The 18,060-nt window shown below is 36.8% G+C and overlaps 1 protein-coding gene across 5 annotated transcripts in view; it reads left to right on the forward strand.

Annotated features, from left to right (window-relative positions):
• LOC150107924 (MICAL-like protein 1) overlaps positions 1-18,060 on the forward strand; it is a 69,817-nt gene that overhangs the window by 17,610 nt on the left and 34,147 nt on the right. The window contains exon 1 of one of the 5 annotated variants that reach the window (XM_090415444.1): positions 10,212-10,469. The exons of 3 other annotated variants lie outside the window; for them this stretch is intronic. The gene's annotated coding sequence lies outside the window, so the exon portion shown is untranslated. Of the gene's footprint in view, positions 1-10,211; positions 10,470-12,639; positions 12,715-18,060 lie in introns of those variants that run through there. One more of the 5 variants, XM_090415445.1, reaches the window with a different exon arrangement.

Raw genomic sequence — 18,060 nt, forward strand, 5'->3', positions numbered from 1 at the left:
ATGAAGACGAACTTAGCTTTTGTAGATGCATAACAATCCACTCTTCTTTCCATAGTCGGCGCTTGTTAGTTACTATTTTATTCTTCAGTTAGCCGAACTTTTCTCTCTTCTTGTAGTTTATTTTCAAATCGATTCACTTTCTTAAATCCTAAAATTCGGTTATTAGACAAGTTACCACCGAAAGGTTTCGATTGGATGGAATAGCTATGCATTACTTAGAAGCAACTGCTACCACCTACTCAAATTATTCTCGTTATCTAAACTACGATCTTTTTGTTGCGCTTTAGCTTGATGCAAATTTTCTTCCTCTAATGCTTTTTGGACACGCCATTCCATTGAAATCACTTGGGGATTCTAGTTATGACGATGGGACTTTAAATTGAAGATAAGCGGCTACTTGTATGCAATAGGACAATTTTTTCTCCCCCCCCCCAAAAAAAAATGCGTGTTCTCTGGACAGCATCAGTTTTTCGAGTTTTTTTTTTTCTTTCGTACAAACCTATTTTGAGGAGATGGATTGTGCAGTACAGATGGCCTCCACCATTGACTCATGTGCATACCCGCTGTCTAATAATAATGTCGATTGAATATAACAATACATTAGTGCTAATAACCTTTTTTATAGTATTTGATATTACTGAAAGTGGATTTCTCGGCATTAAAAAAAACACGAATTAAGCAATTTCAAGTTTCGATACTTTGATAGCGAAAGCGCGTCAAAGCAAAGCACATGTCAATCGTGACTCACTCTGTCATCTAGATGAAATGGAGATCAGTGGGTTTCCGGATTACCCGCAACACGACTAGATTAACACAATTCGTAGCACTATAGAATGGCAATGACGTAATTTCCGGTGTCTGATAAGGATAAGCCTTTGTTAAATCATTTCTTGAAAGCCATGTGCAGTGGACAGAATCTATTTGCGTTTCCTGTGTTGTCATGCTGCTTATAAACGGGCAGGTGAAACTGCGATCACCTGACAGGTTACACGAAATAATTATAAAGTTATGAATAAAACATTGCCAAACTTGATTTATTTATGCTCGTGACGGTTGTATCTCCCATTCTTCTCGTCTATTTTGGGATTCGTAATCTGATCTTCGTTCCTACTTCCGCTTATTGGTTAGGAAAAGGGAGCTTTCCAAGTAGTTGGTACATTTACTGAACTTGGCAGCATGGGTCCACTAATGTAGTTCGGTGGCATTGCCGCTGCCACCGCCTACGAAACAGCAAGGTCAGAGAACATTACGTGCTAAGTGATATACGACACCTTTTCTTGGGACTGTCAAGAGGCTTGTCCCTGTTAGCGGAGGAACAACGCGGATGGTCTGTTTATCGCGTTCTGTTATCGGAGTTGCCACGCAGATCCTCCGGACCTTAGTATCTTGCTGATGGGTGGGGCTTGATCACAGGAGCCGCCATGTAGGTTTGACCTACACGAAAGTTCTCGTTATTTGAGATGGCTGCGGGCTCTTCAATAACTGTTAACAAAACTTCATTCGACACTGTCCGGAAGAAGTGCACATTAAGAAGAAGAAACTGGAAAGGGAATAAACAAACTGAAAATCCCTCGACAACTTCCTTGCCGTGTTGAAGGCCCATTTCAGAGCACTTGAAATAACGTCTATGTTATCTGATGAAGGATCTACGCTGATGTCTTAGGTCATAAGACAACCTTCCTCAGAAATTGTGACAACGAAAACCAAAGTTTCCAGTTCCAGATTAATATTTAGATTTATACAAGTTTTTTTTTAATAATTTAGTGGGGGGGGGAGGCCTAAACTCGACTGGTCCATTCAATCTGTCTGAAACAAACGCATCAACTTATTAACTGACACGTTAGTTTTTATTTCAAGCAATCCTATCCATTAAAGGCTGCTCATGCATTTGTAGTGTGTTTAAGTAAGCTAGTAAACATAAAATTAAACAAACGCAGGATACAATTTTTAGGAAATATCTATGGAGAAAGCTTGCTTATTGGACAGAAATAACGAAGAGTAGTAAGGTCGAAGTTGTACTGCAACTGGATTACTACATGCTACAATTTTCATAATGCTTAAGAATAACAAAATTTTAATTAAACAATAAAAGCATAACAGCGGAAAAAATCGCCATACAAAATCTAGAATTAATCCATTTATTACGTAATTTTCAACGTAAGAATGGTATCCAAGCCAACTTCAGTTTTTGCACTTTATCAGAAGGGGCGTGCTAAATTTAATGTAAAGAGAGCAGCAGCAACTTCATTTAACTATCGTCATCCTCTTTCATATTTGCCCTATTTATTAATTTGATTTAAAGCAACTGATATAATCACAAGAAAGAACATCTATAAATAGAAGACAAAATTAATTTTTGTTCTAGGTGTCATCATCAGAACATTCCAAACCCATCTCGTATAAATATAGCACTCCCGTTAGTAAACTTCAATATTCACTTAACAGGTCTTTAAGATTTCGAGGAATAACTCGTTATCCTTTTCGGGTATTCATCTGACAATCCCCTCCTGCAAACAATTCTTCAATCATATGAAGAATATGATTGTGGACTCTACTCATATGAGTAGAGTCCACAAGACTGCCTGTGACTAGTGGTGTGTCACAAGGATCTGTTCTTGGACCACTGCTGTTTAATTTGTTCATTAATGATATAGGAAAGGATCTGAGAGGAACAGTTAATTTGTTTGCGGATGATGCAAAGTTGGGTAGGGCAATAGTGAATGCAGATGAGGTCAAAATTTTGCAAGATGATTTCGATAGATTGGAGATCTGGGCTAAGGAGAATGGATGTCAATTTAATGTGGCAAAATGTAAGGTTATACATTTTGGGGTGAAAAGATTAGCATTAGTTTACTACATTGGTGGAACTGTACTCCAGGAAATTGATGAGGCACGAGATTTAGGAGTGTTGGTGGATAAGGAGTTGAAGTTTAGTGGGCACATTGCAAAAGTGGCCAAATCAGCTCATCAAATCACTTGGTTACCGAAGAATACGTTGACAAGCAGGTTATTGTTCCTCTGTGTCGAGCCTTGATAAGACCTCATCTCGACTACTGTGCCCATATTTGGTCACCTAAGTTTCTTCTTGGTGGGGAGGAGGTTGAGAGAATCCAGAGGCGAGTGACCAAGATGATAGCAGGTTTGTGGAATGAATCTTATGAGAACAGTTTGAGGATTTGTGGGTTGCAAAAATTGGTTGATAAGCGGAGGAGGGGAGATATGATTGAGACATTCAAATTACTGAAGGGGTTTCTATAAAATTAATTCAGAAGATATTTTTGAGAACAGCGCTGGTTGTGGGAGGACTAGAGGACATCCATGGAAACTGGGAAAAAGTGTGGTTAGTAAAGGTGTTAGAGCTGGGTTCTTTACTTTTAGAGTGGTGAATGAGTGGAATGCGCTGCCAGAGTCTGTGGTGGATGCTGTGACAGTGAATGAGTTTAAGGCGAGGTATGATAGATACTGTATGAATGTCGAATAGTTGTGATGAATGATTTGGGGCCTCCCTCGATGAGTCTGACTCCCTGGAGTTGCCCGTAATAATATAATCCAATCCTATTTACCACTGCAAACTATTCTTTCAATCTATGCATAAACATGGTCTAATCAAAGCCTTATGCACTAGATAACCATTTCCTTATTTCTATTTGCAAATGTTCCTTTCAATGTTACAGCAATTCTTTAATGTCGGATATGCATCCCCCCCCCCCCATATCCCATGAATCCTTCTGCATCTTCAAATCTCAGAAAACCGGGAGCAACATCGCTTGATATATAGCAGTGGTGGATAGAGCCCTGTGCGATCCTAGTGGTAACTTCATTTCTATATATATCTATCTTAGCTTTAATACAAAACTACAATAAATCTGTTCACATCCCTGTATTATTCTTTTTTTTTTTTTTTTTTGATAAATTTGTTTTTATTTTTAACTCGGGCTCCAATTTATACCTAAATAGTAAAGTGTTGCGTAGATGGTTTAGTGGAAGGCATCCACATTTTCAATCTACCGACTGAGAGCTCAAATCTTCTTGTGGAACGAATTATGGTGGAATTTTTTTGTCCTAGGCGGGATTCGAAACGTCTTCCCAACCACCTGCAACACGGATGTTTGTGAAAGTTTGTAGGTGGAGAATGAATTTCATCGTCCAGTGTGAAAGCACCACAGTGCTTATTTGGAGGGCTGAAGTGACAAAATTATATCCGCAGACTCCTATAGAGTAGGGTGTTCAAATGTCTTTAATTCGCCTATAAAACTAATGACGATTCTAAATAATTATGAATAAAAAAATCATCGATGGGGACGAGTGTCTTTTTTGCTAAGTAGATAAATGAAATGCAAACATGCTGAAAGTTTTTGATTTAAGCTATCGATCACTTTCGAAACTGTTTCCAAGTGTAAACGTTGTCTACTGATAATAGCGTAAATATTTATCCTGTATTTATTTTTTATTACTGAGTTACCGTTTAGACCACTGTTTTTCAAATTTTTTTGAGATGATGGAGTTCTACATTAAAAAAAAAATTAATGTGGAACCCCTATGAAAATTTTCATAGAAATTATCGGAAAGGAATTGACAGCGAATTCTTACTGCAAAGCATGTTAATCAAGAAAATGTGATATCACAAATTAACAAGTAATGTTCTAAAAAAATAACTAAATTTAATAAATTAGTATTTCTCTCATTCACTATTTTTTTCTTCAGAAACTGCATCTATGTTATAAATATCTTATTCTCTAGGCAACCCTTAGTGGTTTTCTAGAAACCTTTTTTAGGGTTCCGCGGAACAGTTTAAGAAATCCAGGTTTTGACTGTTACAACTTTTGGAAGTTTCATAACTTTCATCTGATAGAATGAACAAAGCTCTAGTATCAGAGGGCGCGCGTATCGCTTTGTAAAAATTTCGTATTTAATCGCGTCTCGCAAGAGTAGTAACAATTTTATACAAAGATTTCAAATAACTGTATTATGTTTTTATTTCACCAAGGTGCGCCTAATTTTGCTCCGTCATTAGATAAACACTTCCTCATTTAAGTATTTCTAGCAGGAGCAGCCAAGAGTTGGTTTCGCAAGCAAGCCCACCTGTAGTCTTCTCTAAAAATGGATGTAATTACTGCGGAGGTAACTTTTTATTGTTTTGAAGGTAGACAAGAGTTTTGAGGAATATTATGTGCACGACTGGGGTTATCAGTGCAAGCGAAGACAGGAACGTACCGCAGTTGCCATGCCTGGACGCGTTTAATCCTGTTGAGCCGTCAACGTGTGCGTTAACCATGACACTCGGTTCGCTAGCTTTGCTTGTTACAGCCGACGTTCAAAGCTTTGTATTTCTGGCCGCATGACCGCACCTGCACAGATGCGAGTCGAGGGGAAGTGGGGTGGGGGGAAAGAAGTGACTGAACTTAGGGGGTTGGCCTAATGCACGTGAGCCGTGGGAGTGTATTTTGTTTTCAAGTTGCTCTTCTGCTCTCATATTGTTCAAGTCAGATTATCGTTTTATCTCTGATCTTTTTCTCTAATTTTTCTAAAAGGAAGCTTTTTTGTTCTGCTTTTTAATTTTTTTTTATTTTTTCTCGGTAGTAATTTATTGGACTGTAACAACTCGGGAGTTACTGAGTCGCTACAAATTTTGCATGGCAAGACTTCTTTTTTTCGACACTTGTCAGAGCGCTTAAACAGTTCATATGAATGAAAATATCTTTCTACAAACACTTGATTTAAAACATATAACTCTTTCATATAATTTATTTAAGATGCTTGTGCCATGAGGTTTTTTTCTTTTCACATTAACACAATAAAACTATTTCATGTCATATGAAATAATGCAAAGCTTGTGTTTACGTTAGCCTGAAATGCATATAAAATCCAAAATGGCGCCTTTTTTTTAACGACAATTTTTGTCAACAAATCGTTAACATTACTTTTATTTCGAAGCTGGAATTCGAATCTAGGCTAGGACATGGAAAATTTGGAAGGATGAAACTTTGTTTTGAAGGATAAAAAAAAGTTGCAGAGCATAAACGCAGTTTACACACCAGTACATTACATTACGACTAAAAGCATTATATTGTTTTATAATACACGTGCGTTGTGTGGGCCTCGCGGTCATTGTATTGCACGCTAAATAATCCACGAAAAGTTGTAAACCTTGCAGACATTAGTGCTTGTCGGGCCTTTCATGTGAAACTGGAGCACGAAAGTTGCAAACCAATCGGTACATGCCACTGTAGACCTAACATAGGCCTGGTTGGTGGTCTCTCATCGGACGATGAGATTTATCTACCACCTAAAGACATTCACATCCAGTGGCAGTAGAATTCAAATTCACGTCCTATAGATTCTACCTTTTTTTGGCTAACTAGACCTGCTTGGGGTCATATAATTGTGGAACCTTCATATATAGAAACAGAGTATAGCAATTTTACTCAAAGCGTCTTATTATCTTAGGATTTTAATAACTAGGTTATTAATCGCCCATTTCAGATAATTTTTCATTACTCCTGTGAGTATCGGCCACAGATTCCTAAGCGTCTGTCCTACTATGGTAGGACTTGAATTCACACCTTATGGGTTGGAGAGAGCGGGGATGTTATGCACTTGGCCAAGGAGGCTGTTATGACAGTTGCACTGAAACCTATTTGTGGTCAAACGATAACCTGTACAGTTCATTCCATGCGTTTAGTATAAACCTGGTTTGGGTTATATTCAGGGGTGTAGTCGGCCTGGTACTTTTTTAAAACTATCAAAATTTTAAAATTCATTATAATGAGACAATGCTTTTCCAGCTTTCGGTCAAAAATTAGCAGCTGCCGCTCTTGTCATTTTCGTTTCAGAAAACAAGGCAATCTCTGCCATATGGCCGTCGCAATAATAATAATAATAATGCCGCACTTCGTGCTCTGGAGTTTTGTTTACACCGTAGAGTCCTGGCACTATTTCTTTTAGGACTACACCCCTGGTCATATTTCCAAATTCTTTCATACGAAAGGTAGTTCTAAAATTACTGATGCGAAATTCTAAAACTATCTTAAGATGGTTTGTAATTCATGAAGAATAAGGCAATTGAAATTAAATCGTATTTAAAGGAAGAATATCTCTTTTGCCTTTTAGGTTTGTTTTGAAGGATAAAAAAAAAGTTGCAGAGCATAATTCGACTCATAATTCTAATTTAATGTGTACGGGGAGATCAGAGGCGTAACGGGGGGAGGGGGAGGTCGATCCGCCCTGGGCGGCACTTTGAACGTTTTTGAACTTTTGCAGTTAATTCTAAAATACAGTCTCTAGAACTCAGTTCCAAATATTTGTAATATTACTGCGAATTTTCCTCACAATTGCTGTAAGTGTTGGTATTGTTTATAGTTGCGAGAGGAGTTTTTATAAATAAGTCAGAATTACCTACATTATGGAATAGACTTCGCCAATGTCATCGGCGATTTTGCTACGGAAAAGCAAGAAAAATAACATTTTAGAATGTTGAAATTGAAGTTTTACTTCAGAAATAAACAGTGTTTTAATTTATTTCCATATACGTAGTTTTGGTGTGTATTAAGAGGTGCGGCAAAAGCTCTAGCTACAACACTAGAGGAAATTTAATAAATAGTAGTAGTTAAATGGCAGCAGATCAGTTGAACCTGCGTGGAACGCAGCATGTTAGGATTTAATAGATCTAAAACATTCTACATATTACATATATAGTTTAATAGCTGCTGGGCTGGTTAGGTTGGGAAGCTGAGCGCTTGGCAAACAAATTAATTCAATGATTTTTACTTCATTGAATCAATTAAGTAAAAACTTCAAGTAACTGGAATGACAACTAATCGGTGAAAAATAGTTTATATACCGTAGTACATAATCGTAGGTAGTGCACTTAAATAATTACGTAAGTCTTATTTATTGTATAAATCAAATATAATATAACCTTTTCCTTACAAACTTTTTTTTTCGTTGTTCCTTCAATAAATACTCCGCACTTGCAAAATGCGGAAACAAACGAGAATTGCTCGATGTTTACTTAACCAGGAACTCTCGGAGAAGACGGCGTGAACTTGAGCACAAAAATGGGAGGGAAGAAGATCCTATGAGAAGAAACACATGGCTGTTCAACCTTCAAAACGAAGTGTGTGCGCGCGCGCACACAAACAGAACACGTGATTGTGTTATGCTTCACCAAGCAGAAATAGCGGCAGGCCTCAACAAAACCGTGCATGTCCTCTAGGTCATGGCCCATTGCCTATACCAGAGCTCAGTGATGGACGTCCTCCTTTGACAGTTCGTTGTCTGAAATTCAACGAAAATTAACAGTCAAAAGAGTAAACTGCTAATGAAACGTTCATTTACCCGTTCCTTGAACTTCGGTAACAGGCCAAAGCGACTGCTTAAAAGCAGCAACTTAAATTCTTCCTGTTCTTTCTTTCTTTTTCTTTTAACTAGTATTAATAATAATCACAAGCCAGGAAGCAAGTCTTATTTGTCAAAAGATGGGGGGGCGAGGAAACCTCAAGAAGAACAGACTTCATGATGACTACATCAGTGTTGCAAGCGTGATAGAAGTACTGTTACATTTTGTCTCCGACTCATACATCAATGATACTTTCAGCACAATATGCTAAGTATCCTTTGCTTTTGTAACCACACTTTTAATAAGGCAATTGTCTTTTTGTGTTATTCTGGCTAGTTTCTCTGATTAAGAAATGAAGAAAAATTTTCCGGTGGAACCTTCCCCCACCCCCAATACGAGACTTTCCAACTTTGGATAAACGTTGATTCTTCAAGTCCTAAATAGGATTCGAACTAAGGTCTTCTTATAAAGGTCATCGCCGATACCGACTGACCTACGGAGGCTCGCTGTACGACATCACTGATCTGACACCAGCAGAAAAGTAGTACAAAGGTTCGCGTTGCATACAGGTAATTCTATGAAATATGTAGGCAGCAGTGATGAGCCTGTAAAAGTAAATAAGTTGAAGGAAATGCATAGGATACTAATTATCCAAAATTTTATAGTATAAAACCTTTTTTTTTTTGCCGACATAGTACTTTATATTTAGTACTGTGTATGAAACATAAATTAAGACATTTTTTAATTTAACCGGAGAGGTCAGTTTCCGCAACTGACCATAACGCCAGCGTGACATGCAAAGAAAACTTCCCTAATCACTATATCCAGTTTTCTTTATTTTAATTTTTAAAGTATGCACTACCCGCTGTCTGTTCGAGTAATGGGAACGAATTTGTCTCAATTTTCTCAACTTAAATTGATAACGGATATCCGAGTTGATCTCGAACAGTAGTTGTAGAAAAGCACTCAACTATTCCTACACGCGAGCGGTTGATTTTGCGTACGGACAAAATTGGTATTGCACACTTATCTTATTGCCTCCTTTTTGTAAATGCTTTTACCAAACACTTCCTGCCAAGTCCGACCTAAGATAATTATATTATCTATTTGGTCATAGCCAAATTTTCTTTTAGTTCTGCTCCAACAACAAATAGGACATTTTCCTCTAGTTATTAAGTCAGAAAAAATATTTCTTGTTAGTAAACCTCCCGTATTTAAATATTAAGGTGGAAACAGTTCTAAGATGCTAGTACATTTCCATATCGAACAGTATATTGTTGGATGATTTGAATCCAAGTGGGAAAAGTTTTAGCCCTCAAGGAAGTAATTTCGCATATTACCCTCCAAAGACATGCATATCTTGACAATTGTCTGTCAAATTTTGATTTTACAGTGCGATTGTTTATGCATGGCTTTAGCTCATTCTACGCGTCTCAAGTTCATAAGAAAGAGTACCAATTAAAGCTTCTAAGATGCTACTGATGTCTTTCGACAATAAGAGTTCACTGTATACGTTGGACAAATGAATGCTTGTTAGGTCGATGGAGTCTTATTTCGACACTACTTCCGAAACTATCCACTTGGTTATGGGGTTCTTGAAGTCTGCCTGTGGATCGCACTCATCTTAATAAAGCCAGCAGTTTGTGTATATATATTTCTCTTGCCTCGAGCATTCGGCGGGCCTCTTTTGCTGTATACTGCTCAGGTCAGCACGCTAAGTGTTGCCCCACTGTAATTGGATTGAAACAGGTCTGTGTGTACGCCCCAGCTCCAGGTGGCTCTACTTCCTGTCTCGACAGTTCTTCCTCGTGGTCACCTCGCTTTGTGTGGGAATTCTGCTGCTGCTCGCCTGGCTGCATGTTACTTTGTTAGCTCAGCTCAGAACAGGCTGAAAGCGACAACGCACCAGACGTCTCTGCTAGCAACCCCGGAGTTTGTCGTTCCCGTTTTTTTTCCCCCTCAGAAGTCAGTGGTGTCGCAAGATCTCCATTATATCCTTTTAGAATCGTGTTTAAACTATAATTGCACTGAAGTGTATTTACACTTCATTAAAGTTCTGTGATTAAAAAAATTAAGCAATAGTCTGTTGCAGTACCAGCGTGCAGGAGTATCCCTATTTCTCAGCGAATAGGTAAGTAAATAAACCATTTCAAACAACCAGTTTTTGAATTAAAAACTGTCTTGTATTTATCTACTAATAGTCTTTATTATTTTTCCGAATCTCATATTGAGTTTACGATTGGAACTGTATTATCGCTATTTTCAACTTTAGTCAACTACTAAGGATGCATTTTTATATCCATTTTATATTGCAAATATATTGTTATTCTGGCTTAACTGGTGATAATTATTTGCAGTATGTCGTGTATTGTTTCTACAAAAGTAAATCCATCGCACACTCGGAAATGTGATAAATCGGGCACTTTGTTAGTCATAAGTCTGAATTTATATTTTTAATTCATTTTTTATTACTTTAATTTTAAAAATTCAAAAATAAAAAGCTGATTCACGTATCAAATGTTTACAAGATTTCTTGTAGATGAAATATGCTATAAACGTTAAACTTGAATGAAATTGACCTCACTGTTACTGATTTGGTTTTTAGTTGCTAATTTTGGAAGATAATTACAGTTGAGTTTATTTTAAAATTGTCAAATGGTTTATTCGCGGTGTTTTTGTTTCCAATCAAAATAGTTTGCCACTCCGGCATTTACAATGAAAATAGTTAATTCTGAAAGGAAACATGATCATAATACTTTTTAGAATGCTGTATTATTGCTGTTATTATGGGGCCAACGTTCTCTTGTTTAGGCGGAGGTGAGGTGGTTGACTTTGCGTTGCGTAAGTGACCGTTTAGCAATAACCTTTTGTCATTATTTTATTTATTGCTCGATTCAAGATGCGCTCACCTTTTTTGTGAAAACGGAGTACAAGAACACTTAGCATTGTAGTTTCTGTTGATGCTTGGTGTTGCAACAAACTCTGGATTACATTTTGTATCCAGTATTAATCCATAGCGCTTTAATTCATGACTCGCTATTAAATACACCGTCGTTAGTAGTGTATGTAATAGTATTTTCAAATGAGTTGTTTAAATTCATGAATAAATAGTTTGGCTAAACCTGTCTAGTATATTGAGAAGCTTGCAATGCCGATGCTAACGTTTTAATTACAGTATATATTTATTTGTGTCATGAGCCCTCCAATGAGGGATTTTAAGTATGTATTTTTGACTATAGATAGTTGTGTTCACGCGCCGGTTTGCCTGTTCTGAGGGATGATGAAAAAACCAGTTTCCAGGTGAAAAAAACATATCTCCGTATGAGACTCGCTAACTCGCATTTGGTCGAAAGAGACCAGATAAAGGTTCATCACGTCATCGAACCCAGGTCTTTCCAACTAAAGGCTTAGTGTATACTGACTGAGCTACGGAGGCTCGTATTTATTTGTTACTAAACATAATGTCTCGTATCCGAAATTCTTAAATTTCTTGTTCTACATTTATCCGATATTGAAAGCGCATTTTACTGTGCAGATGCCGACAATTCTGTCTTTTTTTTTCATTTAGATTTAAAAAAAAAAATTAAATGCCATTTCTCACATTATTTTAGCAATCCGAAAACTTTGAATCCCCTCCAAAATTTTCTCGCTTGTTCTTCAGATGCGAAGCATCTGAAAGTTCGTGTTCCCCCCCCCATACACCTTTTCTAAGTACAGGTCAAAGAATGCTTTGCATTTTTGTTCTGTTTTTAACCTCTCATCCAAGGCTTTTTTGCCACATTCTTGAGTTTTTGTTTGCTCCTTTTCGATTACACTAGTCAGAAGTAATATTTCATTTTATTAACTTAATTCATCTGCTATTGGGCCAGCGATCTGAGGAGCCATTTAAATTCGTTAAATGCTTCTTGTTTTAATACTTTCAACAATTTCAGCACAAAGTATTTGCAGGCATTTATTTCAGTGGTTAAGTAGAAAATTTGTTTCGCAAAGTTTTTAGCAAAAACTCTTATAATTCCTATTGAACAAAAGTGCTTTAACTTGGCATCAGGACTTCAAGGATTTCGAATATCCACTTGACAGCCAAAGAAGCAAACAAGGATTTTACTTTAGTGGAAACTTACTCAAGCTCTCGAAAGATACCAGCCGTGAACCACTTTTTTAAAAATTAATTTATTTATTATTAAAGCCGATCTGTGGTATTCATTTTCGGTGAAAAGTAGGTTAAAAATTCGAAGTTTCTGAACAAAATTACGAATTTTGACTGTATTCTCCATTAATGTTTGTTTTTTTCCTACTTGCAGGTTGATCACTGACCTCGACTATTATCAAATACTTCATTCAAGCGTTATTTATTAGCAAAGTCTAATAATAGAAAAGTAAGTTTTGTGCGTTAAGGATTTTGAACTTAATACTCGTGTTCCATATTTAAATATCCTTCAGTTTCTATCCAAATTGGACATCCTGTCATTTTTCATTCCTGTTAGATGAAACGACCTACTTGTGGTGCTGCTCTGTTATTGGTTGGTTTACTTATTGCTGTTGACATACACTGATGAAACATGCGTTAATGTTCATTGTTATTGATACATTTTTCTTAGTGACCTATCGATTTTAAGTTTTCAGTTTCCCATTTTTTTTTAATATGAAGCCTCGAAATAAGTATAAACAAGCGCTGTTTGGGGAATTATCTGATCTTAGATCAGATTTTTCTTCTTGGCAAACTTAACCTTTCCTGGCACAAACACATGGCGTCCAGGAAACTGTCCTCTTCATTACAATACAACTTCTCATCTGTACGGCTAGTATTTTAGGGACCTAGGATAGGTAGATTATGTAACCAAAGAAGATGAGAATTTATTTCTGGAAGATTGAATCTGAACTGCAATTAACGCTTACCAGCAGCTGATGGGTTCCTTACATACACATCGATTAAGCAGACTATCCTCTTCTGAATGGCATCAAACATTTGAGATGTGCATGAACAGCATTCTAAAATTGTACAGGCGAGAAGTCTCTTGAACTGCAGAGGACAACTATGCGCTTGTGCCAGGAGAGGTTTACCAGGAAGAGAAATCTGAGTCAGATAATTTCTTTGGACAGCTTCCCGCACACCGTTTTTCATAAGAACTGTGACCTCTAGTTCTCGAGAATCTCAATTTTTTTTAATTTCTCGTTGCTGATCATCACCAGACTCCTGAATTTCAGGAGTTTCTGGTGATGATAATCCTATTCACGAAAAGCGGTTGTAAACTACCTTAAGTACTCGAATTCTGACAACTTATTTTTTTACGTTACATATTGCTTCTTCAGTAATAAGTAGGGTAGTAGTCTCGCACCTGACGAATAACTTTTTTTTTTAATGTAGTAGAGTGACAAAACTAGTTAATCTGTACATGGTTACCTGTAAAGGTGTTGATATCCCCCCCCCCCCGCATAAATTTACCAGCCCACTATTTTCGCCTAATTGTGCCGAAACTTTCAAGGAAGAGGAACGATGCGACTTCGAGAGAGAGAAAAAAAGTTTTTTTTTTTCGATATTGAACTTGTTTTTTTTTAATTCTAAGAAATGCAAATTGGCTTGTTCAAATGAACATGAAGTAACTACCTTCTGCTTTTTTAATAAAGTAAATGGGGATAAAGAGTCAAAGTAATGTTACAGTATTGTTTCAAGGCTTGTTTCCATAGCCATATATTAACCGTAAAAATATAATGTAATACAAAAGAATCGAATTGATTTTGAACATGATCAGAGGTTTAATCAACCGAATGTATTTTAACTCATATATACATGCTTATTCACTTTTTCTCCTACTTTTAATGTATTTCAGTTCCAGCCAAGTTGCTTGAAAGGATTACCCACCACACTTAAGTGCATTGGTTTTCGTTAACTTTTGTTCCTACTAAAAGATCGCAGATTTTCAGCGTTTACCACTGAATCTGACAGCTTTGCTACTTTAGACTTCTCATATTTCATGAATTTGAAAATTAAAGAAATTTACATGAACGTTCATGTAAAGTTCGGTATTTGAAAATGTTAATATTTGCAAACTAACCGACGTCGGCTATTTGTGTCCAAGTACGCAAGGAAACGAATTTCAAAGGCATCTGCTTCGGTTTATATTTAGAGCGGTGAACTCTGAAGACTTTTTTTTCTGCCACTAATTCACGCCACTGCCTCCAACTTTATCCATAACTACCGTATTTCCAGTACGTGCTTCTTGTTATAAAAACTTGACACTGTAGATCATTAACTTTGATCAGTATGTATTTACATAGTTCTTGATCAGTTACAATGTACAATACGGGAGTATTATTATAACACTTCCACGGAGTCCAAAGACTCATCGAGGGAGAGTGTGCCAACAGCATTGAACGATTGAACCCCTTCCAACTACTAACCGCGCTCAAACTTGCTTAACTTTTTGCGTGAGCCTTGACATAAATCATTCTTCCACACGCGCACACGACAGGTCTACAAAACAACCTAAAAGTTTTAACTCAGACCTCGCAACAACTTCGGAATTAGACTAAATTGTTCAGAATGAACTTTTGTACTTTGGCGTCGTCGTCCGGTAGCATCCTCTACCAAGAGAGTTGCAGCAGATAAGCAGCTCTTCTCCATTTCTCTCTGTCTGTCACTTCCATCATTCTTAAACCAGTCCATTCCATGATATCATTAAACAACTCCTTAGTTTGTCTTCCACGTCTTCTCTTCCCCTCAACTTTCCCTTGTAATATAGTTCTTGTCAGGTGTCCCGAAGGACCTCTCAGAAGAAGTCCTGCAAATCTGGTCTTTCTTTGCATAATATTCTTAAGCAGTGTTCTTTCCATCCAAACTCTTCTTAAAACTTCTTGATTTGATATTCTCTCTGTATAGCTAATCTTTTCCATCTTTCTATAACAGCACATTTCCAATGCATTAATTCTTTCCATATCTCTTTCTGAGTGTCCATGACTCACTTCTTCCATAACTTGCAATACTCCAAACTGTTGCTTTAACTATTCCAATTCTAACACCTATTTTAGTGTTCTTGTTTATTAAAATTCTCTTTTTTGGCATAATTTTTCATATTGATCTATTATATAGCCAGTTAACAATTTGAGATGCAGCTACTTCTAGAAATTTCGTAATGCCTTTTAAAATTAAGCACTAATTACTCATTTATAAAGTAATTTAAATGAAATCGCTCTCGAAATCAATTGGTCAGTCTTATGGGCAGGGCCGCTGAGAGAAATTTTCGGGCCTGTGACAAGTCTGTGGTTCGGGCCCCACTTAAAAAAGTGCATCACTTATGTTTAATAAAAAAAAAGTCATAAAACATTTATTTAAAAAAAAATCTTGGTGTTCTTCCATATTAAATTATTTCATTAGTAAATGCTTGTTTATTTAAATCTTTTGCCTTCTCACGATCCCTTTTCTCCTTCCGTTTTTGATTTTCAGATTTATGATGAGACATTTCTGTTGGTCAAATTTTTATTATTAAAAATAATTTTTAATAAATAAAACATTAAATTAATAAGAATACAGTACTTTTATTTTTTAGCGCACGGCCTACACTATAAAGTTGCGCACTTTACAAACAATCAAAACCTTCGTCTATCAAAATGCTAACAAGAACGAAGCGTTCGGGGAACATTACTGTGAATGCAATTACTAGCTAGCATAGCCGACTGCAACAGCCTTGCACGAACGCCTATTGACGTCATCACCGGCTATAACTACAGCAATCCACGCCGAGAGAATCCGTGTCTTCCGGACACTCACGGCGATCTAAAGAGCGTAGCCATCTGTCTAAAACAAAACACAGTAACATTCTCGATATGCCATTATCCTTTTTCATTGTATTATTACGAGAATTAAAACCATGCATTATAAACAGTTATGTGACACGTCGAGACCCGACGGTCGGACCCTTTTCGTGACAAAAGTCTCAGATGTCACCCCTCTCGGCGGCCCTGCTTATGGGGGACGGCAGATTACCTAACGTCCAATTCCTGTGTATATTAAGCAGGTAATGTGATATTTATCCATCCCCTAAATCCAGGTACTGGCTTCTCACACCACACCCAAGTAGTTTCCTACGCTTTGGCCACTTTAAATGCTCTCCGATATTCGTCTCTACCGCGCATCCTCAAGCCAGTTTATTTGACGTGATGAAAACAACCTGGTTTCCAGAAGCCAACCCTCCCCCCCCCCTTCTTCCAGCGTATAAGACTGGCTAACTCACCATAAAGTTTGGTCGGACTTTTTGTAATTTCAGGTAAATGCCTGCCGCTTCACTGGCGAAAATCCAGCCCTAACAGAGGGCGCATTCGGTGGCCTTGCTCATGAGAATTATTGTTGATGTGATAGAACTCGGTAGTAAGAAAGCCTGATTTTATTTTTCTGAATCTGCAAATCAGATCTTGCGTCTGATTTAGGACAACTAGCAGTTCCAACCACTATGGTAAATTCGGTATACATTGCATCTTTTTAATTCGATGTCTGGACAAGTATAGCCATTATGTACAATTTGAGCTGAACGTCTCGTCTAGAAAGGTGTCAGGGTGCTGGCTGAACATAGCAGCTTAAAAATGAATCGGGGGGGGGGGGGAGCTGTCCTAATTATATATATATACACATGCGCTAAACATTTTAGGGCATGTTAATTAACCTCGAGAACAAAGTAATTATTTCGGAAAGTGCACAAGTAGCACATAGCTCAGCTTTTAAACCCCGAAAGAGAGAATTATTAAAGTGGTTTTAGCAAATAAGGTTTGTGTGCCACAGAGCCATGTTGACACTATTTGGCATCTATATTTTATACTGAGAGGGAAAGAATAAACTCAAGTAGTATAACCTTACGTTAAATTTAGTGCTAAAAGGAAGGGAGGTTTTTTTAATCAATGCATCAATCAAGGAATTGATGCCCACGTAGCACTAATGTGATATTTTTGCAACCTCGTGTGTGTGGCTTATATAAAAAATGTTGCTGTTTAGAAACTTCGTCTTTTACTGCAACTTTCCTCTGGAACAAATCCAGAGCGGTCTTCTCCCCTCCAAAAAGTTTGAGCAAAAATACTAATTAAAAATGTTTAAGTGAAAATTGGATTTAACGTTTCTAGATCATGTATATATTCAATTAGATATGACCTGAGGCAAACAATTAAATTTCGCCCCTGATGGATTATAACGGTGCTTCCCAAACTTCTAGTTGTCAGGGCCCCCTTTGGAAAATTAATATTTCAGGCCCCCTCGAAAAATATCGTAATATAGACATATAATATTTATTGTATTTATATTCAATACAAAACATACACAGCGAATATTGCAAAAATCAAATGCAAATATTACATTTTCATCTTACATACACATTTCATAGCATATTATCTCATTTTTATATAGATAGATATATTGTTATTGTATATTTGCAGTAAAAGCACATGAAATGTAAAACGATTAGTAATAAACAAGGTAATAATTAAAAACATAAGTTTAATAACAATTTAATGTGATGGATGTTTCAATACTGCTGCACAAAAAGTCAATACCAGGTGAAATATTTGAAACTGCAATTCTTAGATTTCTGCTTTGAAATGAAACTTATATGAATAAGCATATATTTACTAATATTCCTTAAGCGACGAAATACGCAGGAAGCAAAATTTGTGAACCCGCACCAATGTGATTTTTTTTTCATTAAAATATAAAAAATAATAAAAGTTTCTTTTTCAGATTAAAA

The sequence above is a fragment of the Typopeltis vanoorti genome, chromosome 3 (assembly GCF_054136105.1).
Source record: "Typopeltis vanoorti isolate ZY-2024b chromosome 3, IOZ_Tvanoo_1.0, whole genome shotgun sequence".
Lineage (NCBI taxonomy): Eukaryota > Metazoa > Arthropoda > Arachnida > Uropygi > Thelyphonidae > Typopeltis > Typopeltis vanoorti.